This window comes from Acinonyx jubatus, chromosome C1, assembly GCF_027475565.1.
Source record: "Acinonyx jubatus isolate Ajub_Pintada_27869175 chromosome C1, VMU_Ajub_asm_v1.0, whole genome shotgun sequence".
NCBI classification, from domain to species: Eukaryota; Metazoa; Chordata; class Mammalia; order Carnivora; family Felidae; genus Acinonyx; species Acinonyx jubatus.
Window position 1 is genome coordinate 102,589,808 of NC_069381.1, and position 25,733 is coordinate 102,615,540.

The 25,733-nt window shown below is 43.0% G+C and overlaps 5 non-coding genes across 5 annotated transcripts; 4 read left to right on the forward strand and 1 right to left on the reverse strand.

The window, feature by feature from the left end:
* Positions 1 to 11,189: 11,189 nt before the first annotated feature.
* TRNAE-CUC (transfer RNA glutamic acid (anticodon CUC)) lies at positions 11,190 to 11,261 on the forward strand. Its single transcript has one exon. It is a non-coding gene; the product is annotated as a tRNA-Glu (tRNA).
* Positions 11,262 to 13,195: 1,934 nt separating this feature from the next.
* On the forward strand, positions 13,196 to 13,267 carry TRNAG-UCC (transfer RNA glycine (anticodon UCC)). The gene has a single exon. It is a non-coding gene; the product is annotated as a tRNA-Gly (tRNA).
* An 832-nt stretch (positions 13,268 to 14,099) lies between these two features.
* Positions 14,100 to 14,171, forward strand: TRNAH-GUG (transfer RNA histidin (anticodon GUG)). Its single transcript has one exon. It is a non-coding gene; the product is annotated as a tRNA-His (tRNA).
* An 895-nt stretch (positions 14,172 to 15,066) lies between these two features.
* TRNAK-CUU (transfer RNA lysine (anticodon CUU)) lies at positions 15,067 to 15,139 on the forward strand. The gene has a single exon. It is a non-coding gene; the product is annotated as a tRNA-Lys (tRNA).
* An 8,031-nt stretch (positions 15,140 to 23,170) lies between these two features.
* On the reverse strand, positions 23,171 to 23,244 carry TRNAN-GUU (transfer RNA asparagine (anticodon GUU)). The gene has a single exon. It is a non-coding gene; the product is annotated as a tRNA-Asn (tRNA).
* Positions 23,245 to 25,733: the final 2,489 nt, after the last annotated feature.

Consider the following 25,733-nt stretch of genomic DNA (forward strand, 5'->3'; position numbering starts at 1 on the left):
ATGTAAAGACATACTCTTTACTTTGTAAAGAATACTTTATCTACACATTTGGTGTTTTCATCAATTCCTGGAAAGGTGAAGAAAACAGAGCTTGTGTTTCCCTGCATTAAGAACAGAGCTCCAAAAATAAAATGCTTCTCAAATCAACGGTTGCAGGCTGATGCAGCAAAAGATGGGTTTCTTTTGGATGAGTTTGTTAAGATGCTGGCAAATGTGGATTATTTTTGGATTGAGAGTTTATAAATTGGTGGCTCCTCCTTTGAGGGGATCACAAACTCCTTTTGAAATCTAATGAGACATATAAGCCCCATCCCCAGAAAAATGCTCCAATGTGTGCTTTGACATATTAACTACAATTTCTTAGGGGTACATAAGCCTCCTACTAGGGGGCTGGGACAGACATGACTCCTCTTTACTGTGAAAGCACTGAAGCCGGGCCACCAGGCTTCATGGAGGAGCTACCCCTTTCCTGTGGACAGTGGTGAGAGCAAGGTGGGCACTTGAGTGAGGCTGTCAATAGCCAGCTCAAAACAGGAATAAAACCATTGGCAAACAGATCCTGCTCTTCTGACTCTAAGAGAGTGATTCACGGCGGCCTTGAAGCAGTTCTGTTCTGGCCATCAAGTAGTTCTGAAAAATACTTGAGACTATCCATTACAGTATAGGCCCTTCCAGACTTAGTTTGGTTTAGTTGGTTTATATTAATTTGTATCTTGAGGTCTTGTAGAGGGGGAAATGCTCTATTAACTATTTGGATAAGAACTGAATTCTGTCACCATAAAGCGTTTTTATGCTTTGTGTTTCCTTATCTTCAGGTGAAGAGTTAGACACATTATTAAGAAACCTTCTTTTTTACTGTGGCCTCAATGTTTGTGGAGCCTGCCATCAGTGGCTCCTGGCCTCCTGGGAGCTGCAGATCTTCTAGCATCTGAAAAAAGGAATATTCTCCTGATTGTGAAGGTGCATGTGAGTAACTGATAAGGGTAGAACAGAGGGTGAAAGTAATGAGAGAGGGGCGCCTGGCTGGTTCAGTTGGTTAAGCATCCAGCTCTTGATTTCAGCTCAGGTCATGATGTCACCGTCCATGAGATCATGAGATCCAGCCCCGTGTCGGGCTCTGTGCTGACAGCACTTGAGCCTCTGTTTCCTCTCTCTCTGCCTCTCCCCCCACTTGCTACCTTTCTCTGTCTCAAAATAAATAAACATTAAAAAACGTTGTAAGAGGGGCGCCTGGGTGGCTCAGTCGGTCGGCTCAGGTCATGATCTCGCGGTCCATGAGTTCGAGCCCCGCGTCCGGCTCTGTGCTGACAGCTCAGAGCCTGGAGCCTGTTTCAGATTCTGTGTCTCCCTCTCTCTCTGACCCTCCCCCGTTCATGCTCTGTCTCTCCCTGTCTCAAAAATAAATAAACGTTAAAAAAAAAAAAAAAAAAAAAACGTTGTAAGAGGAGACTGGGTGGCTCAGTCGGTGAAGCGTCCGACTTGATTTCGGCTCAGTCATGATCTCCTGATTCATGACATCATGAGATTGAGCCCCCACCCCCCCCCTCCACCTCGGACTCTGCACTGACACAGGGATTCTGTCACCCTCTCTGTCTGCCCCTTGCCCACTCACATGTGCACAGGTGCTCTCTCTCTCTCTCTCAAAAATAAAAATACATACATACATACATATTAAAAAAATTTTTTTAAAGAAATTCATGAGAGAGATTAGGGTTCAGTTGTGTGGCGGAACATAATAAGGTGTGTCCTGGGGATCTTGAGCGTAAAGTAATCTTTTTGGTTTCCTTGCCTTCAGTGTTTCTCAGTAGGGGTCCTAATGCCATTATGAGAGGGACAATTCTTTGTTTTGTGGAACTGTCTTGCCCAGTGCAGGACAGTTAGCATTCTTGTCTCCCCTTCCCTACTAAGTGCCATCTGCATCCCCAGTCAAGGTAAAATTTGAAAGTACCGCCACAAATTTCCAAAGCCCCACTCCCACCCCAAAGGTGATACCACTCTGGTAGAGGAATCCTTCTAGATATTTTCAATCCCAAGTGGTCTCACACTACCATGACCTCAACTGGCTCAGTAGAAGTCTTTTCGCCTTAAGGACCATCCTTGCTTTATATCTAAACAGTTTATTTTTGTGAGCTCAAGGACGTGACCTTCCCTGCACTCTCTCACAGAAAAGAGATGATTGATTCCTTTTCATTCACATACTTGGCTTCTCTCTGGAGCCTCCCAAGGACAGGGCCACACAAACACATACCTCAGCCCCATCACCTGTAGAATGTGGACTTCAAGCCCATGCTGTCAAAGCTCTAGGGATTTCCTACACCCTAGTCCTAACCCAGCAGCTCTGCTTTGAGCTGTTTTACATTTTGGGATACGGGGTATGCGTTCATTAGGAAAAAAGAGTTCTATTGCTTAAATGGATTAAAAACCCAACAGATTATATGTTTTTTAAGGTATCTCTTTTGGTGCCAAAGTCCTTATATATAATTACATCACTTCCCTGTCCCCTCACTTGAGTAGAACTTGGAAATTGAATGGGCATAGGGGACATTTATACTGCTAAGTTACACAGCAGGATATCTCCTCCATATGTCAGACATTATTCCAAATTATCAGAGTCCATGATATACTACAAGGTGAGCCTTCAGTCTGTGAATTACTACCCCTTTAGGTCTACTTGCTGGATTTTTAGTTATCCAGTGGTGACATCCAGCTAGACTGTTCCTCAGAAGGATTTGGGGGTTTCTGATTGACTCCTAGACTCCAGCAACATAGGTTCCTCTGTCTTCTGAAGAGCTCTTGACATACTTATTAAAGTGTCGGGGCGCCTGGGTGGCGCAGTCGGTTAAGCGTCCGACTTCAGCCAGGTCATGATCTCGGTTAAGCGTCCGACTTCAGCCAGGTCATGATCTCGCGGTCCGTGAGTTCGAGCCCCGCGTCAGGCTCTGGGCTGATGGCTCGGAGCCTGGAGCCTGTTTCCGATTCTGTGTCTCCCTCTCTCTCTGCCCCTCCCCCGTTCATGCTCTCTCTCTGTCCCAAAATTAAATAAAAAACGTTGAAAAAAAATTAAAAAAAAATAAAGTGTTGCAGATAAGTCAAATAGAACTGGAAGGAGAATTTATCATGAGAAACATATGGTAATTAGGGTTGAGGATTGATGCCTTGTGTTTCGTTTTGTCCCCAGACATTGACTGCTAATTAGGCAAAGTTTTCTCAGTTATTTGGGCCTGGACTTTAGCCACTGCTATACCAGGAATAATGGTCTGTCATTCTCACCAAATGTTAGATTTCTTCTCCTTCCTTTGTTCCATCTTAGATTTGGACTGTGTTCATTAACCAAAATTCACTTGGATCCTGGTGCCACACCAAGGAACATTCTCAGCTAGTTGAGACTTCTTCAAGCATGGATTGAGCACCTAAAATTCACTAGAAATGTTTGTTAGAATTAAGGCCTTCTAGGAGATTACAGTCTTCCCATGGAGACAAATATACACAAATGAAAAATAACAGTCAAATGCAAGATAAATATAATATAATACTTACTGGAAAAAGGTACCCTCCAGTGCCGAAGACGCAGCTTTTAACTTTGGCTGCATATTATAATCATCTGGGGAGGATTTAACAAATCCTGCTGCTTAGCGGGGGCACCTGGGTGGGTCAGTCGGTTAAGTGGTCGACTTTGGTGCAGGTCATGATCTCACAGTCTGTGAGTTCCAGCCCCGCGTCGGGCTCTGTGCTGACAGCTCAGAGCCTGGAGCCTGCTTCGGATTCTGTGTCTCCCTCTCTCTCTGTCCCTCCTGTGCTCACCCTCTGTCTCTCAAAAAATGAATAAACATTAAAAAAAAAAAATACTGATGCTGAAACTATACCCCAGACCAATTAAGACAGCATTTCTCGAGGTGGAACCCAACCACCAGGATTTTTGTTGTTAATATTCCCTATGTGATTTTATGTGTGACTAAAGTTGAGAACCACCAGTCTACAGGGATGATGAAGACAGGAAAGTCCATTTAAACAGGAATTTCTGTGGACAGTAGGAAGAGTTGAGCTTGATGCCATCTGGCATTATGTGGGAAAATCTGAGTCATAAAAGGGTTAGGAGCTCATATGGATCTTAAAGCTCTAAGTAAAAGAGAATCTCAATTTGGTGAGGAGCTATGACTTCTAATGCTGGCCTTGCTCCTGATGTGGGGCAGTGTTTCCAGCGTTTCTTCACTCCCCTCTGGTGGAATTAATTATACTTTGTCCCATTCAATTCTAGTTTTTGTTTGTTTGTAAAATCTTTCTCCTTTTTTTAAAACTTAAATTAAACTTTTTTGTTTCTTTATAAAAATTTAATTGTGGTAAAATACACGTAATATAAAATTTACTATGTTAACCATTTTTAAATATACAGTTCAGTAGTGTTAAGTACATTCACATTGTGCAGCTAAATCACCAGAACTTTGTATCTTGCGAAACTGAAACTGTACTCATTAAACATAAACTTATTTCTTTTGAGATAATTATAGCTTTATAGTGCAATTGTAAAAAATAATACAGAGAGATCCCACGTACCCTCTGCCCAGTTTCTCCCAATGGTAACACCTTGGGAAACTATAGTACAATATTACAATCAAGATGCTGACATTGATACAATCAAGATAAAGGACATCACAAGGATCGCTCATGTTGCCATACCTACTGCCCTCCCATTTCCATCCCTACCTTAACATTAGTAAAACCCAGTCCGTTCTCCATTCCTATAATCTTTTCATTTTAAGAATATTATATAAACAGTCATAATATGTATGGCTTTGAGGATTGTCTTTTTTCTTTTCTTTTTTTATAAGAGGGCTTTTTAAAAAAATGTTGATTTACTTTTGAGAGACAGAGCATGAGCGGGGGAGGGGGAGAGACAGGGACACACAGAATCCAAAGGAGGCTCCAGGCTCTGAGCTGTCAGCACAGAGCCTGATGCTTGATGTGGGCCTCCAACTCACGAGCCATGAGATCATGACCTGAGCCAAAGTCAGATGCTTAACCAACCGAGCCACTCAGGTGCCCCAGGATTGGCTTTTTTCACTCAGCATAATTCTCTGGAAAGTCATCCAAGTCATGTTTGTACCAGTAGTTTATTCCTTTTTTATTGCTGAGTAGTAGTCCATGCTATAGATATACTGTAGTCTGTACCACTCATTTGTTGAATGACATTGGCTTTGTTTCAAGTTTTTGGATATTATTAATAAATCTGTTATAAACATTTGCGTACAGGTTTTTGTGTGAACATTAGTTTTATTTTCTCTGGAATAAATTCCCAGGAGAGCAAACGCTGGGTCATATAAAAGTTGCATATTGAGGGGATTTTTTGGTTTGTTCATTTAATGAACGGCCAAACTATTTTCCAGAGTGGCTGTACCATTATCCATTCCCAGAAGCAATGGATGAGTGATCCAGTTCCTCTGCCTTCTCATCAGCATTTGGTGTTATCATTTTTTTGAATTTTAGCCATTCTGAGAGGTATGTAGTGATATCTAATTGTGGTCTTAACTTGTATTTCATAATGGCTAATAATGTGGGACATCTTTTCATGTACTTATCTGCTACCTGCATATTCCCTTTGGTGAAATGTCCTTTCATGTCTTTTGACCATATTCTCATTGGTTGGGTTTATTTTTATTGTTAGGTTTGAGAGTTCTTTATATATTCTAGGTAATAGTCCTCTGTCGTGTATGTGGTTTACAAATATTTTCTCCCAATCACTGACTTGTCTTTTCATCCTCATAACAGGGTCTTTTGCAAAGCAAATGTGTTTACTTTTGATAAAGTCTAATTTATCAGTTTTTCCTTTGATGGATCATGCTTTTGGTGTCAAATCTTTGACTAGCCCTAGCTCAGGAAGAGCTTTTTTTTTTTTTCCTTTTCCTAAAAGTTTTACACTTCACATTTAAGTTGATAATCCACTTTGAGTTAGTTCTTATATAAGGTATAAAGCTAACGTTGAGAGATTTGTCTGTTTTTTGCCTATGGATGTCCACTTTCTTCAGCAATGTATATTAAAAAAGCTCTTACTTCTGCACCTTTGTAAAAAACAATCCGTTGGGCATATTTGTGTGAGTCTGTTGCTGAGTTCTCTGTTTCATTAATCTGTGTCTTTCTGCCAATACCACACCACCTTGGCTACTGTAGTCTTAGATGTCTTGAAAATGGGTAAGGTGATTCTTCCCACTGAATTCTTCTTCAAAATTTGTTTTAGCCACTCTAGTTCCTTTGCCTTTCCATTTAACTTTAAGAATAATTTAGTCTACATCTGCAAAAAATCTTGCTAGGATTTCTCTTTCACTGTCTTTTTTTTATTGTGGTAATACACACAACACAAAGTTCACAATTTTAACCATTTTAAAGTGTACAATTCAGTGGCATTTAATACGTTTAAAGTGTTGTGCAGCAATCACCACTAGTCCAGAACATTTTCATCACCCCAAAAGGAAGCTCTGTACTCTTACCCAGTCATTCCCCAACCTCTGGCAACGACCAGTCTGCTTTCTGTTTCTATGAATCTGCCCATTCTGGACATTTCATATAAATGGAATCATACAATATGCGACTTTTGTGTCTGGCTTCTTTCTTTTAGCATAATGTTTTCAAGGTTCCTCCAAATTGCAGCGTGTATCAGCATCTCTTTCCTTCTTACATCCAAAGAATATGCCATTGTATTTATATACCATAGTTGTTTCTCAACATTTGGGTTGTTTCCACTTTTGGCGACTGTGAACAGCATGCTGCTATGAATGTGCATGGATAGGTATTTCTTTTGAGTACGTGTTTTCAGTTCTTTGCGGTATAATTACTTTGGAGTGGAATTACTGGGTCATATACTATGTTTAACTTATTGAGGAACTGCCAAGCTATTTTCCACAGCAGCTGAAACATTTTACATTCCCACCAGCTCCAATTTCTCCTCATCCTCACCAACACTTGCTATTTTCCAGAGTTATAGCCACCCCCAAAGTGTGAAATGGTATCTTATTATGGTATTGACTTGCACTTCCCTAATGATCAATGACATTGAGCATCTTTTCATGTGCTTGCTGGTCGTTTTGAATATCTTCTTTGGGAGAAATCCCAGTCATTTGCTCATTTTTCAGTTAGGCTGTTTGTCTTTTTGTTGTTCCGTCGTATTCCCTTTACTCTCGAAGGATATTGTCACTGGATATAGGAATCTGGGTTGATCGTCTTTTCTCTCAGTGCTTGGAAAATTTTGTGCCACTTCTTCTGGCCTCCATGGTTTCTGATGAGAAATCTGTCACAGTTCTTCCCCTAGCAGTAAGATGTCATTTTTCATTGCTTTCAAGATTTCTTCTTTGATTTTAGCTTTCAGCAGTTTGACTATAATGTGTCAAATTAATGACATGAATTTGTTTAGGTTTATCCTCTTTGAGGTGTGCTTGGCTCCTTGAATGCATAGGTTTCATCCTTCTGCCATATTTAGGGAGTTTCAACCATTATTTCTTTCAGTGCTTTTCTCAGTCCTGTTCTTTTTTTTTTTCTCCTTCTGGAAATCTGATGACATAACAGACCTATTGCTATAATCCCACAGTCCCCAAGACTCTGCCTTTTTTTTTTTTCATTTTATTTCTCTGTTGTCTAAGTTGAGTAATTTTTATTGTTCTATCTTCTAGTTCACTGATTCTTTCCACTGCCCCCTCCATTCTGTTGTTGAACCCATCCACTGAGTTGTTTTGTTTTGGTTATTGTATCTTGTAAAAACGTTTACTTATTTATGTTGAGCCAAAGAGAGAGAGTGTGCAAGTGAGTGAGCGTGAGGGAGGACAGAGAGTGAAGGAGAGAGAGAATCCCAAGCAGGCTCCATACTGTCAGTACAGAACCTGACTCTGGGCTAGAGCTCATGAGCTCATGAACATTTAACTGAGCCACCCAGGTGTCCCAAGGTTATCGTATTTTTTAGTCTTAAAATTTCCATTTAGTTTTTCTTTAAATCTTCTATTTCTTTGCTGAAAGTTTTCCTTTCTCTACTACGACTTTCTTTTCTTTTTCTTTTTCTTTTTTTTCATTTTTTTCACGCATGTTTGTAATTGCTTGTTGAAACATTTTTATGCTGGCTGCTTTAAAATCTTTGTCAGATAATTCTAATATCCATCATCTAGGCATGGTCTGTTTTCATTCAGTTGAAGATATTTCTCATTGGTATGATGAGTGCTATTTTATTAAAACCTGGACATTTAGAACTCTGGATCTTATTGAAACCTTGTTTAAACCTTTCTCTGACACTACTCAGGCAGTGTAAGTAGGGGTGAGTGTCTTGTTACAGCCAGGTGAGTATATGTTTCCAGTTTCCCCACTCAGCCTACACTGACACCTGAGGGGAGGGGCTTCTCCTTACTGCTTGGGTGAGGGCAGGAATTTTTCAGCTGCCCGTTGGCTTCCACTGACACCAACCTGGCTGGGAGAGATAGGAAAGCCTTCTTAACCCTCCCCGCATGGCCTCCACTGACAGTGGGGGGTGGAGGTGGCCTTGTTGTCACTGGGTGTTGGTGAAAATACTGACTCTCTACCATGTCTCCTCTGGAACCAATCCAGCAAAGAAGGCAAGGAAAACCTCCTAGAAGGCCTGGGGAAGGTAGAAGTCTAGGCATCGCATTCAGCCTTTACTAGTGTGGGCAGGAGTGAGCCACAGTTCTTTCTGCGGTGTTTGGCTGGAGTAGAGCAGTTATTATCTAGAAGTTTTCTATTTTGCTAGGCTGCCTTCCTGGCCCTTTGGCTAGAAAGAACAGGCTTTTGTTGGTTTTGTTTGGTTTTGTTTTCCTTTGTACCTCCTGGAATTGCCAGTTTGCTGGCTTCTTCAGCACCACATTTGGAATACATGAGACAAAAAGAAAACCCAGGGAAATCACCAGTGTGTAGTTCCTTCGGTTCTGAGGCTCTTTTCTCCACCTTTCAAGTCTTTTATGTTTTGTTTTACGTGTAATGTCCAAGGTTTTTAGATGTATTAGCAAGAGGAGGAATTGGGAAAAGCACATCTAACTCAGTCTTCTCTGATCCTTTTATTCACTTGTTTATTTCATTTTCCATTTGATTGTGAACTTTTTTTTTTCAAGTTTACTTATTTAAGTAATCTCTACACCCAACGTGGAGCTCAAACTCACGACCCCAAGATCAAGAGTTGCATGCTCTTCTGACTGAGCCAGCCAGGTGCCCTTTGATTATGAGCTCTTTATTTATTTTTTAAATGTTTATTTAATTCTGAGAGAGACAGAGCAGGAGTGGGGGAGGAGCAGAGAGAGAAGGAGATACAGCATCTGAAGCAGGCTCCACGTACCCACGAACTGGGAGCTCATGACCTGAGTCGAAGTCCCCTGCTTAACCGACTGAGCCACCCAGGCGCCCCTGATTATGAGCTCTTTCGGTATAGTTTTGTAACTTCAGTAACAAGTGTGACACACGATCTGTAAATGTTTGAAAAAAGGAAAAAAAGAAATAGAACATGAAGTGAAGTGAATGAATTACACTCCTCCCCCATCTGCCCTTAGGCGTATGGTGCCAGGAAGAGGAGGTGGCCTAATCCTGTTCTGAATGATGAGGCCTCTTGGGGTGTTTTGATATTGAGAAAGGTGACCAGCTTCCAGAGTTGATACTCTTTCGTAGGTTCTCATGTGTTACCAAAATTTACCAGCAGGCGGCAGAATAATCGATGAAAACGGACTGTTGTCCAAAACACAACGAGGTTGATTTCCTCCGACGTAGAGAAATTCTACTAGCCTACCCTCCCACCCCCGCCCCCAGGTACGCTTGCAAAATGTTGCTCTGAAAGTGAGATACTTTTTTTTCACCCTTGGAGCACACGTTGCTGTACAGTGGGAACAGAGCTGGAGTAAAAAGAAGTGGGTTCTGTTAGGCTTCACGGTGGCATGTGACAACAGGATTACTGGTTTTTGTGAAAATCAGTATCTAGCATTTAGTAAATCTTCTCGCTAATTTCTGGCATTTAAACCCACAGGAAGTTAGGGATTGGATGACCAGAGAATGATTGCTTTTCTTAAACAATATTTTAATGTTGATACTTTAAAAGCAAAGCCAAACAACATAAAACCCCCACAAACACCCCATGTCCTACCACCCTTTTTTTCTGTCGGGCCCTGCTGCTATGGGCACATCATTGGTGACTCAATATTTGAATTTACTTTTTTATTCACATTATCAAATGTATTTTCTGAGTTAGCATGGAGGGGGACTGCTTTTAAAAATTTCTGTTTGAACTCACGTGCAGAGTTAATTACATTGTAGTCATCTGACCAAAAAAGGCCTGAGGGAGGCTTTCATTTGTCTCATTCTTGTTTTTCTCAACTTTTTATTTTTAAAAATTTCAAACCCGCAGAAACCTTGAAAGAATAAAATAAAGAGCATTCACTTACCTCTCACCTAGAGTCATTGTCAACATTTCATTGCATTTGCCTTCTTTTTTCACTCTCATATAAAGTTAATTTGCATACATTGATGGGTATCGTTTTAAAGGTTCCCTCAAGTGGAGGCTGCACCCCAGTTTTCTTTTTTTCCTCCTTACTCCCGCTCTCCTTTCTTCATATTAAAATTTTTTTTAACTCCAAACCCATGCCCTTCTTTTAGTCTCCCACCAGAGTTAAGTTCACGTCCTGCTGACCACCAAGGACCAGTAGGTCCAGTGGCTCTCAATTGTCTGTAATATTTGTTTTGGCCAACAGAATTTGGCCTAAGTTCACAGAAGAAAAAAAGCTGCAGTAGGACCAGAATCTTCTGGAGTTAATCACACGACAACCTTCATATTTCTTAAGGAAAAGTTCCTGGTCAATTGGGGCAAAATTTCAACTGGAGCTCTTTACTTTTCTCCTCATCACAATTCAGGAAATCTCTGCAACTACGTGAAGCTGAGAGGTTCTTTTGTGTCTCTGCGTCTCTTCCCTGATATTTGTCTCTGGTCTTAAGAGAGGATTGTGATCCTGTGTATAAGATCATCCATCCCTCAGCTCTGGGAGACAGTCTTCGGAGTTCTCTCACAGGTTTTCTACTTCAAAAAATAAATGGGAAGAAGAAATTTAGATCTGAGGAAGGTCCAATTTTGGGGAATATTAAAACCGAAAGCGGCTAGAGTAATACGCCAAAGAACAAGGAGAAACATGTACACAGAACTATATACTGTCTATCAAAAACGACTGTCAGCCTCCCTGGTGGTCTAGTGGTTAGGATTCGGCGCTCTCACCGCCGCGGCCCGGGTTCGATTCCCGGTCAGGGAAGAATGTTTTCATTTTAACATTCCACAGAAGCCTTTTAAGAAGTAACATTGTTTCTCTTAGTCAGTTTCCCCCAACCCTCCAAAGCTGAAATACAGGAAATGAAGAAATATACATAGTAAAAATTGCTCACAAGTCTACCACCTAGTAAGTGTTGACATCAAACTTTCAAAACAGAAATGGAATTATGCTAGTCATAAAGTTCTTTTTAAAATTATATTTCCAACACTTGCCAGTGGAAATATTCTTTACTAATATGATATTTTCTTTCAATTTAACTTAGTTTTTGAAAAGGTAATATATTTACATGGTTTAGGATTCAAATATGTAAAGGATATAACTGATAAACCTGATTTTTACTTCTGCCATCTAATAAGGTAACCAATGTTGTGTTTCATAATTATAATGACGTAAATATTTTATGGAAATGCAAGTACATACATAGCTGCCTATATATTTAAATATGCTCCCCACCTTGCACAAATGATAGCACTCTACACATGCTTTTCTGCACTTTGTGTTTTTCACTTAATAATATATTTTAGAAATAGTTCCAGATTAGACATGAAGAGTTTCCTCATTCTTTCTTATGGCACATAGTATTCCATTATATTGATGATATTCCACAATTAACTGAACCAACCTCCTTTTGATGGACACTTAGGTTATTTCTAATCCTTTGCTATTACAAACAATGCTACCATAAATAATCTTGTACATTTGTCATTTTGCATGTATGTGGAATAAATGCCTAGGAATTGAAATGCTGGCTCAAAGGTATATGCACTTATAGATAGATATTGCCAGTATACCTTCCAGAGAGTTCGTGCCAATTTACACTGCCACCAGCAGTGTACAATGTATATAGAATTAAAAAAACAAAACAAAACATGTGAGTTTTCATCAAAGGATTTAATCTATCCTATTTCTGGAATTTTAGGATTCCCCCTCCCCCGCCCCTAAAATTTTGACTTTACAGATAACACTTTGATGAACAGGTGTGTAGACACACCTTTGTGTTTATGCCTAGATATTTCCTTAGGATAAATCCTTGGAAGTAGAATTACTACCTCATACCATATACTAAATGAATTAAAGAATTAAATTCGAGAACTGAAGCAATAAAAAGCTAAGAAAAATACATTAGTGGATAATTATGTTGCTATTGGGCAGAAGTCTTTTCCAAGATAAAAGCAAAGACAGAAATCATAAAGAACAAAACTGATAGATTAGACTAGATAACAACAGGAAACTTCTGCTCACCTAAAAATCCTATAAATAATATTAAAAGACAAGTGACAAACTGGTATAAATCAGTAACATCAATATAATATAAATAATAGAAAAATAAACTAATAAAAATAATTGGTAAGTATGAAAAATGATCAACCTCAATAGTAATAGAATAAATGCAAATTAAGACAAGACTTTTTATCTGGAGATTTCGTTAAGATGAAAAGAATGACATCCTGTTGACAGGTGTAATATGATAGTATTCATTGAATAGCGAAATTGGTGTTCTCGCTCCACACAGCAATTTGGCAATATGTATTCAAAGCTTTAAAATGCGTATTTTCCTTTGGAGTTTTATCTTAATGCATTTGCCCTATGAAAATACTCTGAAATTCATAACGACCTGTGTATGGAGATAACTCCATCAGGGGAGCCTTAACTCCTTCACTGGATTTCAGACGCCCCCTTCAAACCACAATAGAAAAAACAAGAATTGACTTTTAAAAACCTGTGAATCAGTAAGAAACCACCACAGAATTTTTAATGTAACCAGAGGAGAAATCCTAGAGAACTTCTCTTCCAAGTCCTTCTCTGGCTTTGTATTGGGAATATCTTTTACTATGAATCTTAAGATACCGAACTATGTAACAAAAACTGGACGAGATACTCCTCATAGGGAAATCGACCAGCCTCCTTTTCCGTGTGCGTTGGTGGTATAGTGGTGAGCATAGCTGCCTTCCAAGCAGTTGACCCGGGTTCGATTCCCGGCCAACGCATTTTTCCACACCTCCCCCCCCCCCCCCCCCAAACTTTTAAGTAGTTCAAATCAGTAAAGCACGGAAGAAGGAAAGACTTTTGACCACCCTTGAGTTCTGAGACTGTTGGTTCTGGGGGGTTCTCTTGCAAAACAGAGCCTCCGGGGTTTTTGTAGCTGCAACCAAGAGCCAAGCCCGTCTGCTGGGTTCGGCAGCTGGCGTCGCACCAGTTCACAGTAATTATCTTTTGGGGGCCTTTAGGGAAGTGTCTGAAACAGAGGCTTCTCAGATTTGTTTTTCTAAATCCTCGGATGCGCTCTGGTTTACTGAAATGTACGAATAAGGAAGTCAGCCCAAGAGCCCGCAGCTCCCGAGACAGCACCAGTTTACTTGGAACCGGGAAGGAAGCCAAGAACAAACGAAGAGGAGGGTCTCCGAATAGCAGCACTTCTCTTCAGGTTCCACCATTCCGGAGACAGAAACCTTAATTCCAGGGTACAGTCTGGAGGCGTAACCAGGAAAATCCTCCGGAGCGGCCTCTCGCTCGCCTGGGAGGGGCGGCTTGATTCTTTGGAAGGCAGGGAAGTGGCTCGCGGGGGGCGACTGGGGATGGTCCGTGGCAGCAACCGCGGAGAAGCAGAGGGGCGATGCTGGCGCTCGCAGCGCGGGATTTGGGAATTCAGAACCGGACTCAAGGGTCACGGCTTCCAGGTTATGGAATAGAAACGTTTGTTTGGTATTTTGACTGGTGTAGATCACTTGAACTAGAGCAATAAGATGGCAGCACAGGGTAGGTATGGTTGTTCCAAAGGGCATAAAATAAGTCCGCACTGCGCCGCCTGGTAGGTGGCGCGCCGTGATCGTATAGTGGTTAGTACTCTGCGTTGTGGCCGCAGCAACCTCGGTTCGAATCCGAGTCACGGCATACCAGATACTGGTGGCGGCCTTACCTTTTCAACTCTTTTTTAAGAGTTGCAAAGAGTTTGTAACCTTTTCGTTTCTAGCAGCATCGCAGAAATGCTCTCGACAAATTGGGTGAATTGTTTCTGTTCAACTCGTTCCGTGGCTCGCCCACTCAAGGCAAACTTAACAGTTCTGGCGGGGCCGCCCTTCAGGGAAGTTTGGGGATCCTTGGAGCTGCCACCAGGAGTGCGGAGGTGAGACCCCTTTGCTTCTGCCTCGGGAACTCAGCGCCCACCAGGTATTGGAAAATGAAAAGTTGGGCGAGTGGAGTGAAATCGCTTCAGGCTGACTTCCATCTGACCTGAAATCTCGCTAGGACGTTTACACGTAATGGATATGGTCTTTTACTCAAGCCACACAAAATTTTAGTATTTAAAAATAAATTCGTGCACCCAGTGACGCGTCCCTTAGCCCCACTTCCACCCACCGCCCTGGTCGTCCAGGTTTAGGGAAAAGAGGGGATTCGGAGAAGGAAGCAGGGGCTGCAGCCCCAAGGTCCCGGGAGCGCAAGTCCCCACGTCCCTCGGGGGTGTTTGAGCCTCTCATCCCCGTTCCCTCAAGCTCTTTCGCCTCAGGGAGGAGAAACCCGGCTGTCAAAGTGACCAGGTCCACGCAGAATTTGCGGACACATGTAGGTTTCGAGACTCGTGATTCCCCGTCTTCTGCGAGGCTGCTTGGCTCCGCGCAGTCCGCAACATCTTCTCAAAGCTTTGAGTTTCCGGTGGTAAAAGGCTACTATTGTGTTCACAAAATCCTACACCTTGAGGTCTCATTCACACGGACTAGTTTGTACCTGGGCCATGCAGCCTGGCTCTGGAAAGAAATGACTTTCCTAAAAGAGCACTTTATTCGCCAGCGCCCGGCTAGCTCAGTCGGTAGAGCATGAGACTCTTAATCTCAGGGTCGTGGGTTCGAGCCCCACGTTGGGCGTTGACCTTTTTGTTGCTTCTATTAAAATCTTTTGTTGTTTCTATTAAAATCTTCTGTCAGCAGCCAATAATTACGAATTTCTAAACAGCCATTGCGGCCACTGTTGTTTCAAACTTTGGCAACAATTTTCGGAAATCTCTATTCGCCCCAAATTGAGAAATCTGAATCAGGGATTGCGGTCGTTGAGACCCAGGTTCCCTGACCCACTGCTGCCCGGGGCCGAAGCTTCTGCGGGGGCAAAGCTGACGGGAGCCGGAGCAGCTCCGAGTCCTGACCCGCGGGGCTCCCCCCCTGTCCTGCCGCGACTCTGCTCCACAGAGAAGATTCCTCAGGACCGGACTGGATGGAAACACGCTCGTTCTCTTCTGCTTGGTGGGAATTTTGGTTGAGGTTTTGAAAGGTCTTCTTAGCTGATTAAAAAGGTCTTCCGCTACGTGCTGAGGAGCATCTGTTTTTCCTTTCCAGGTTTTGAAGCGTTCATCAGCCTCAAAGGGCTGTAAAATACAACTCGTTTAAGAAGATCCCGAAGCGGGGAAAAAAGGAGCGCGCCCTGGAAAAGGACCTGGGGAGGCGGAGGAGGGACGCGGAAGTGCCCCGAGAAGGGGAGGCGTGGATGGGGCGGGGCTGCAGGCTAAGGGCGTGCGCGCGGGGAGCCTCTGGTGCCGCCCTGCGGCGGGTGGGGCCCGCGGGTGGTGTAGTAGTTATTGATCCACCCGAGAACTTTGCCCTGCCCGGAAAGCTTGAATGTGTTTGCGCTACATTTGTTCCTGCCAAATCGCCTTTCAGTGTTGGAATAGGTAGGTGTGACTTAAATTGTTCAAGGCGAATGGGAGCCAAGTTTGGCCCAAATCGAGAGGCTTCTCCACCACCACAAGGACATTTAAATCCTCATACAAGTCGTCCGCCTCCCCTCCCTAAGGATCGTTCAACGGTTCTGGGTTTTCTTTGGTTTTTTGTGGGTTTTTTGTTTGTTTTGTTTTGTTTTTGTAGTTTGTAAATACGCTTGAGTCTCCCTTATGTATCCCACCAACCATCTCCGGGATGATCGATACATGAGGCCAGTTATTCTCAGAAGTGTGGTGCCAGGACACACATCAGCATCACCTGGAAACCTGTGAGATATGCAAATTCTCAAGTCCCACCTCAGACCCGCAGCATCAGAAACCAGAGGCTGGCCCAACAATCTGTGACCTAGCTCTTTAGGTGATCTACGTAAATAAATGTTCAAGTTTAGGAATCACTGGGTCAGTGCAGCCTGCTTCCCTGTCAACCAAGATACAGCACGTTCACGGGTAGGGGACTCAACATCACAAAGATAACACCGCTCCTTAATTTTATGGTTTACATAAGAATATCAAAAAGTGTTTCTTAGAATTCAAACTGGGCAATATAATTCTAAAGGTTAAATGGAAATGGAAAAGTAACAAGCAGAAATAACTCAGGGAAATTTTTTTTTTTTTTTAGAACAATAAGGAAGAACTAATCCTATGAAATATTAATTACAGTAACTAAAATAGTTAAGATATCGTGTATGAATCGACAGTCATAAATGGGACAAGAATCCAGAAGTAGACCAAAATACATAAAGAAATGTAATATATTAGAAAGAAGATCTTGAACCAGTAACTCTAATGAGGAGTTTTTGAATAACTAGGTACGTGTCTAGAAAAAAAATAATGGCCAATGAATATCATGTCCTTTACATAAGGTAAATTCCAAATTGATCAAAGATTCAAATAATAAAGAGAAACATAAAAGTTCTTGTAGAAACATGAAACAATTATTTTATTATCTTGGTGTGTGTGGTAAAAAGTTGTTCTATGACATAAATTCAGAAGTCCTGAGAGAAAATATCCATGAATTTGACTACATAAATCAAATGAAATCTTTATAAGTCCAAACACAAACAACAATTTGGAGAAATATTTGCAACTCACATTGCGCTAAAAATCCTCCACTTTAAGTTCATACTTTGGTGGTTAACATCCTTCTCACTGCCCTAATTGTGAATTCACACCCCAAAACAGCTGAAACCCCTTGATAACAAACCCAACCACTGGACTCTAACTTCCTTCACCTCTTCCCTTCTCCCCCACCCCCCACCCTACCCTTCTCACTCCCTCCACACCTCTCTCGCTTTGCTTTCCCTCCACGCCACCCGAGACCCAGTAAAGACTATGGCCCACAGCTCCTCACTGTCTCTACTCCCCCCTGTTAAATAGAGCACCCTGCCCGTTAGGCCCCTGCTCTACACAAGGTGACCCCCCTCTTTGGGACTGTGAATATAATAAACTTCTTCCTTTCAAACCTGCTTCTTTTCTGTGGCTGCACCAACTTCATCAAACCGTACCCAACATCTACATTCTTAGAACATGCATCATACACAAACAGCTAATTTCCCTAATATTTACAGAACTACATAACCACTACAAAATAAGCCAACAACCCAATAAAAATAGCAAACATATAAAGAATAAAAAAAAGAAATTTCTGGGGCACTCAGCTGGTTAAGCAGCCAACTCTTGCTTTCGGCTTGGGTCAAGGTCTCCCAATTGGTGAGTTCCTCTGGCATCAGCCTCTGTGATGGCAGTGGAGTCTGCTTGGGATTCTCTCCCTCCTCTTTCTCTCTCTAGCCTATCCCCTATTTGCACTCTCCCTCTCCCAAAATAAATAAATAAATATTTTAAAAATTAAAAATAATGAAAATAAAAAGGAAAATGCAATGATAAGGAAAGATATTCAACGTTCAATGCTGTTATTAATGAAAGTAATGCAATTTAAAACTACACTGAAATAACATTTTTTTACCTATAGGGAATGATAAAATTTTTAAAAGTTTAATTTGTTGGAGAGGTTAAAAAATATTAACAAAAAGGTAAATTGGTATAAGTTCTACAGGGTGCTTTTAAAACAACATCTTTCAAATATCTAAATAAACTTTTTTTTTACTTTTAAACTCCACATTTAGAAATTTATTCCACAGACATGCCTACACACATGTGAAATTAAATATATACAAGGCTGCCCAGTGGGCCTGCACTTGGGGGCCTCCCGCCCTCCCCAGCTGCCCCCACCATCTCCTGGGGTCCACCCCCAGGCACCTGGAGTTCACTCATCAAATCCCCGGGTGTATTCCCCAACTCCCGAGCCCCGCCCCATGCTGAGCCGCCCCCCCCCCCCCCCCCCCCCACCGCGCTGCCTTCCAAAGGCCCTGGGAGCATTTTTCATTAAGCACAACACCGGAAACCTCTCTAAATGCCCATCAGTTTGGGGGGCAACTAAAAATAGGACAGTACAACTAGACAATTAAATATGGTTCGGCAAGCTGTCAAAAAGAATGAGGAAGTTCCTGATATTCCAATCTGGTGTGATTGGAAAGAAATGGTCCTAACAGTTTGCAACATCTTCCATCAGGGGGTGGAGCTTATGAGTTTATTTGTCCACCATCTGAATGTGGGATTGGCTCCGTGACTTGCTTTGGCCAGTGCTGGCACCTTAGCAAACCTGATGCAAGAACAGGCTTGAAAAATGTTTGCATAGTGGGGGTTAGCCTCTTTTTGCTGCACTGGGAATCCTGAGACCACAGTCTGAAGACCCAGTCAGTGTGCTGGAGAGATTACATGGAGAAAAAGGTCCATCCCAGCTTTTCTAGTCAATTCAGCTGTACCTCAGACATTGCTTGAGCCATTCTACACCGCCCAGCCCCAAATGAGTTGGCTTAGGCCAGAAAAACTTCTAACTCACAGAAGCACTAAAAAAATAATAAATTATCATTATTCTGAGTCAGTAAGTTTGGGATAGTTTGTTCAGTAAAAGCTAACTTAAATTCACTGAGACATAAATCAAGTGTAGATTCCACATCATTTATATCAAAAGGATAATGGTGGTTGCAAGAGATACACACTTTTACTTGTATATACATCAACATGTCTGGAGTGATACAGAAGAAATATAAATTTATATAAATATTAATATAAACGAAAGGGCCCATTAAGTACTCAGTATCATGGATAAAAATAGATCATCAAGTTTCAAAACAGTAGGGACAAGGGAGGGAGGCAAACCATAAGAGACTCTTAAATACTGAGAATAAACTGAGGGTTGGTGGGGGGTGGGGGAGAGGGCAAAGTGGGTGATGGGCATTGAGGAGGGCACTTGTTGGGATGAGCACTGGGTGTTGTATAGAAAGGAATTTGACAATAAATTATATTTAAAAAAAAACAGTAGAGACAAAGAGGAGATCCTGTAAGCTTTTGGGAAGGGAGGTGGGAGAACAATTTAATGTAAATCGTCAAGAATCGGAATGGCATCTGCCTTCTCTACAGTGTTGATACCCTCCAGTCTATAACCATCATGAACAAACCTGTAATCAAAGTTGGGTTTCTTGGCTCATTGCAACGAAGGAGACAGCAGACACGGTGGGGAACTATGGGACAATTCTACCTTTGGAAATCTTAATAATTTATATTCAAAAAGTAGAAGGAGAAGAATAGGGCTAAATATGAAATTGGTAAAGAAGCAACAATTACTTGGTTGGGAAAGGGAGGGGAAGTTTGGTCATTTTTTGTGGTTTGGACTGTGTTCTGCTCATGCTCAGAGATGATCATTGTAGGAATGCTGGCCATACTGACTCCATTTTTGGCCGCCACTTTGACTGTGTTGCTTGGTGATCTTTCTAGTTTTATGTTCTCCACACGCCCCAAACATTACTGTCCATGTCTTGTGATCACAGGGGAGACAAGGGGACCAAGTGTTCCATTATGGCCTCTAGCAGGTCTATTAAGTTTCAAACTCAGAGGGGTACCTGGTTGGCTGGTTGGTTAAGCGGCTCAGGTCATGATCTCCCAGTTTGTGAGAACCCCACATTGGGCTCTGCACTGGCAGTGTGGCGCCTGCTTGGGATTCTCTCTGCACACCCCCTCACCCCCGACCCCCACACACACCGTCTCTCTCTCTCCAAATAAATAAATAAATAAATAAATAAATAAACTTAGAAAGGTTCAAACTTGGATAACAGTTTTCACTTCCTGGTGCACACATGGCACCAGGAGGTGTTAATGTTACCCAAAACTGTTGTCTGATTTGTTTTTCCTTCTCAAAGTGCCTTCTCAGTTTGGGGGATACTTTACACTTCTTCTGCCTTCGAACAATCATGAAGTAGTTCTTTTTTTTCCCCCTTTGCCTCATCATGATTACAGAGTGATTTTGTCTGATGTTGGTGCTCTGTGAAATTTTTTAGTTTTAACAGGTGAACATCACAGCCTAGGTGTTTTCAGTCAGGCCAGTTCTAAGTGGACAGCAGTGAAGAGACATTTTTTCTTTCTCAACAGCAACTCTAGCAAATATAAAACAACAATGAAGCAATGCTTTCAAAACTCTGAGGGCAAATAAGTTCAACCTAAAATTCTCTATTTAGCAAAATATCAATTAGCAGATATAATATAGGATATGGATATAATAGACCTTTTCAGACATACAATGCCTCAAAGAGTTTGGTTCTCAAGCAACTTCTCTACAGCATGTGAAGATAGCCTGGTTCATCTGAGGGTTTTAATGTATACTTATAAAGCAGGTGGTTCCTTTGTTATAAAAGTAATAAAGCCATGCTTGTTGACTTTATGGAAAAATAAAATTGTTTATTAAAAACAATCAAGTTAGTACATGTTTAGCCTTTGGGAACTGGGGGGGGGGGAGCTAGTAGAGGTGATGAGAATTTTTTAATGTATCTTTCTATAATCCCTTGATTTTCTGTTGTCACACACACACACACACACACACACACACACACACACACAAATACCTCTAGGAGGAAAAGATAAAAGACAAGTTCTGCTCCCAACTGCACGTGACTGTTCTCAAGTCTGCAATCTGATCACTCACTATAAAGGGCATATTAGACACTCAGGAGATGCCTCTTTATGTTCCCACCTGTTACGGATTTAATGTTTCTGTCCTTCCCAAATCCGTATGTTCAAGCCCTAACCCCCAATGTGATGGTATTAGGAGGTGAAACCCTCAGGAGGTAATTAGGTTTAGATGAGGTCATGAGGGTGGTGCCCCATGATGGGATTAGTAGCCTTATACAAACAGTAAGTCTCCAGACCCTCCTCTCTCTGCCCTCTGAAATACACTGAGACGGTGGCCATCCGTAAGCCTCAAAGAGGGACCTCACCAAGAACTAAATCTGCCACTTTAATTTTTGACTTTTCAGCCTCCAGAACTGTGAGAAACACATGTCTGTGGTTTAAGTCACCATATCTATTGGTATTTTGTTATAGCAGCCTGAGCTAGGACACCACGCAAAACCTCAGAAAGGATCACAATAAAACTTTATAAATCTATTTGAGAATGTATTCCGTTTCTGTTTCCTCTGAGAAGTTCCCTTTAGCTATTCACCTCAGCTCACCAAACGAGGTTTTAAAACAAGTGTCACATACCAGCAAAGACAGAACAATTCCACAAGATCAATAGAATGGCCACCATTATTAAATTCCCCCAAATAAAGTCCTGAGAATGCAGTGTCTCCTCTTGCTGCCACAAGAGAAATTTTTAAAGATCCATTATCTAGGGGTGCCTGGGTGGCTCAGTCGGTTAAGTGTCTGCTCTTGGTTTTGGTTCAGGTCATAATCTCAGTGTTTGTGAGTTCAAGCCCGGCATCGGGCTCTGTACTGACAGTGCACTGACAGTCAGTGCAGAGCCTCTTGGGAGTCTCTCTCTGCCTCTCCCCTGCTCTGTCTCTCTCTCAAAAATAAATAAATAAATAAATAAATAAATAAATAAATAAATAAAAAGATCCATTATCTAAAGTCTTAGTCTGATGAAAATTTCAAACATGTCCCCTTTCCAATTTGTATTTGGCTCAGGACCAGCCATGAAGGTCCCTCTCTGAAGCATGAGTTCTTGGTTCCTCTTCAGCAGCATAAGCCTGGGCTTCCTGTCACAGGAACACTGGGAACTGCTCCTCTACAGTCCTATGAATCCAACCTTGTGAACCACTTCCCCAGGATCCCCAGATGGCAAGAAAACAAAAGAGACTGTCACAGCACTAGCCCCTCACCTACCAGACTTAGGGATGTGTGAGACCAACAAGCAGTAACATTCCCCAAGCCAAAGTGATGGATTTGTGCTGCTATCAAATGTCAGATGGGGTTGCCAAAAAAAGAGTGTTCTCTTAGAAGGTGGGAATATAACTATCTGTTATATATATATTCACTATCTGAATATAACTATACTTCTGTCAAGAAGTAGCAACATGAGAAATGGCAATACTTTGATCCGGAAAGTCCACCTCCAGGAATCTCTTTTAGGGAAATCCATGCATAAGTGATGTTCTCTGAACAGTGATATTTGCATAACGATGTTCTCTGAAGAAGTTTTTATAAGAATAAACATTAGAACAAATGTCCTGTCCACCAATTAGGGAATGTTTACATCTACACTAGCCCATCTATACCATGAAAAGATATGCAGTTGTTTCAAAGAACGAGGCCAATAAGGAAAATGGTGAGGAAGTGCCACTGAAAAGAGTTACAGCAGCTGATGTTTAATAAACATTTATTCAGTGGTCAAATGGTTCATGTGTATATCTCTATAACATTTAAATTAACCCATAAGGAAAGTCCTCCTATTTGTCCCCTCTTATAGACAAAGAAATTGAGGCACAGAAAATTCCATAATTTGTTCAAAGTCATGGTGAAGGAATCAAAATTTCCATTCAGAACTTGAGGCTTCATGGCAAGCAGTTTTGTTGTTCGCAGTTCTGGGAATTTTCAAGTTTCCAGGATGTGCAGTTGTAAAAACCCAGTTTGGGAAAGGACTCGGCAGTGGCTCAGGGGTAAGGCCTAGACGTGAGCTATTGAAAAAAATGCCTTTGCTGAAAAATTTCTTCTTTTAGGCAATTTCATGGAACTAGAGTCTTCGGGCAGCATGCTCTGGAGCCTGATTTAAAGTGGACAGAAGTCCAGACGACTCTCAGGGTAAATAAGGTCACTAACAGGTAACCTAAAGTTGCAAGTAGCTAGTAAAAGAGACCGTCCCTGGGTGGGCTCGAACCACCAACCTTTCGGTTAACAGCCGAACGCGCTAACCGATTGCGCCACAGAGACACGGAAACTCCGCTTCCTAAACTCATTTCCTGATCCCAGAAATTGCTTCTCAACCTCTGGCTGGATATGTCTTCACATTCCCCTACTCGGGAAACTGGAGGCGTGGGAGATACTGAGGCCAACAGTCGTGTCGCTGGGCACGTCTGAACACCGATACCGGCCCAGATTCACGGGGGGAACTCGGAGAGCCCAACGCCAGATCCACGGCGTCCCCGCCGGCTCCTCGCCTCCTCAACAGCCGCCTGCCTCCAGGTGTCGCCCGCAGCCTCTCAGGCCGAAGTCATCCAGCTTCCAATTGTTAGCTCAGAACTACTCGGGGCTCTCACAGTGAGTCCCCGCGACACCAGGCGGACGCGCGTGGGGACACTACATTACCCCTTTGCCCCCACCTCGCTGCCCGCCCGCGACGCCGCTAAGATGGGGACTCAACGCGGCAGGACCTGGCCTGGGTTCGCGATGCACCCCGTGCCCCAGGGCAGAGCCGGGCACCTAGGAGCCACTCACTCCGCACTAGGGTCCGACTGAGCTGGCCGCCCGGGACCGCCACGCGGACTCAGTCCGCGGCTGGGGCGGAGGGGGTTGAACTGGAAAAGCCGAAGAAGAGACGGAGCGGGCGCGGGGCAGCCCGGTGACCGGCCCGGGAGAGAGCGCGAACACTCTGGCTGCTAAAGAAAAAGGCCAACAGAAAACTGAAAATGCCGATGTTCCTCCATTTCGATCACCTGCCCCTGGCCTTCTCTCCCCTGGCCACCGCTCGGACCGCAACTGCGTGCGGTTGGTGCTCTTGACTCCAAAAGACACATAGTCCGCTTGTAAGTGCTCGGTTTAAAGACGGCAGCGCCGTGAGATGTCACCCTTTGGCCCTAGCGACCCCGAGTGCAGGCCTCGGTGCAGGTGGGAGGCCCACAATCCCTGCTCACAGCAGGAAAGGAGGAAACGCTACAAACCGTCCCCCTGGGGGGACCCGGTCCTGCCCCGGTCCGGAGCCGGCCGCGCACCCCTCCATCTCGCCCCCGTGCCCTGCCGAGGAATGTAGACGAAAGTGACCAACCGTTTGTATTCCTCGTAGGTGCACTGCCTGAGGCAACCGTAGGAGAGGCTGATAAAGAATTCTGAAGAACAGGGCGTCCGTGTGGGCTTAATATTAAGACTGGAGTAAACTGAGTGATGCTCACTGTGTTCTAAGAGTAGGACGAAGACAGCTGTAGCTTTAATTCCACGTCAGTAGAGCTGAAATTCGCTATAGCTTGGTAGCCATTTTCAGGCTATCCGCAAGCGTGTACTCAGATATTTTTTCTTTATAAAGTAGCTAATAATATTCTCTTTATCAATATGCGTGTTCCTTTCTGTCGTATTTCCCCAACCACGGACAAAGAAGAGGCGAACAAGCAGGGCGGGGGCACAGAAAGTGCACTTGGCGTCACAGAAACTTACACTTGTGCCTAAAGAACTTGGAGAAAAGTGCCCACGACGGTTGTGGAAAGTTGGAAAATTCCAGTAACAGGAATAAGGAGGTGAGGGTCCGTGGTGAGTCCCGTGGAGACCCCTTGGGGTGAATCATCCCGGACGTTCTTTCCACCGAAGTCTGGGGTTCAGTCTGGGCGCAAACTAGCACCGAGAGTGGCGGTTCTAAACCGCCCAGCGGAGGGCGGAGTTGCTCCCTCAGCCCGACCGCATCCCCGCGCAGCACTTTCTATCCATTACCCAGGTCCCTCCTCGAGCTCAGAAGTAGTAAGTTCAAAGGCCTGGGTTGTGACTTAGTGCGAATCAGCTGCCGGCCTGAGGAAATCTATTAAACTCTCTACATACCTATTTCCTAATAAACATACACGCCGAGGTTGTCTTCGGTCTCGGCTCAGATATTTTACATTTGGGCAACGATTCCAAGCTGCTAGAGGGAAAAGAAGAGCATCTACTTCGCGTCATCTTGCTAGCTCAGTTTGTAGCGCTCACGACTTCTAATTTCAAGGTCTTGAGCCCCTCCCAGCTTCCAGTGCATTTTATTTGGCGGTCTTCGCATTGGGTACCCTCCGTGGCCGTGCTATGCGGTTCCCGTGGTGGCCACGAGAGGGCGCGTGGTCCCTTCCCCTGGGAACTCGGCTCCCAGGAACCACTACTTTTTTTTTTCAGTTTGGATGGTAAAGAATAATGATGCCCTGCCGATTCACTGTCTCTGAGACTGGCAGAAACCCAGTATTTCTTTCTTTTTTTTTTTTACCACCCCAACTCTAGTATCGTCTTGAGTCGGGGCATGGGGGGTTGGTTGCCGTATATTCAGCTGCCCAGCTCAGGTGCTACCTCATTCTCTCTGCTGCTACCAAACTATGGGAAAAGGCACAAAGGCAACAGGATTTGAAAGTAACTGACTTCCTTTGTAATTTTAAATGTTTTATTCTACGCATTAAAAGACTTATTCCAAGAATGGTGCATAGGTTTCCACAGATCACCAAAGGAGTCCTCAGTAGAAAAGCAGTTTAAAATCTGCATGC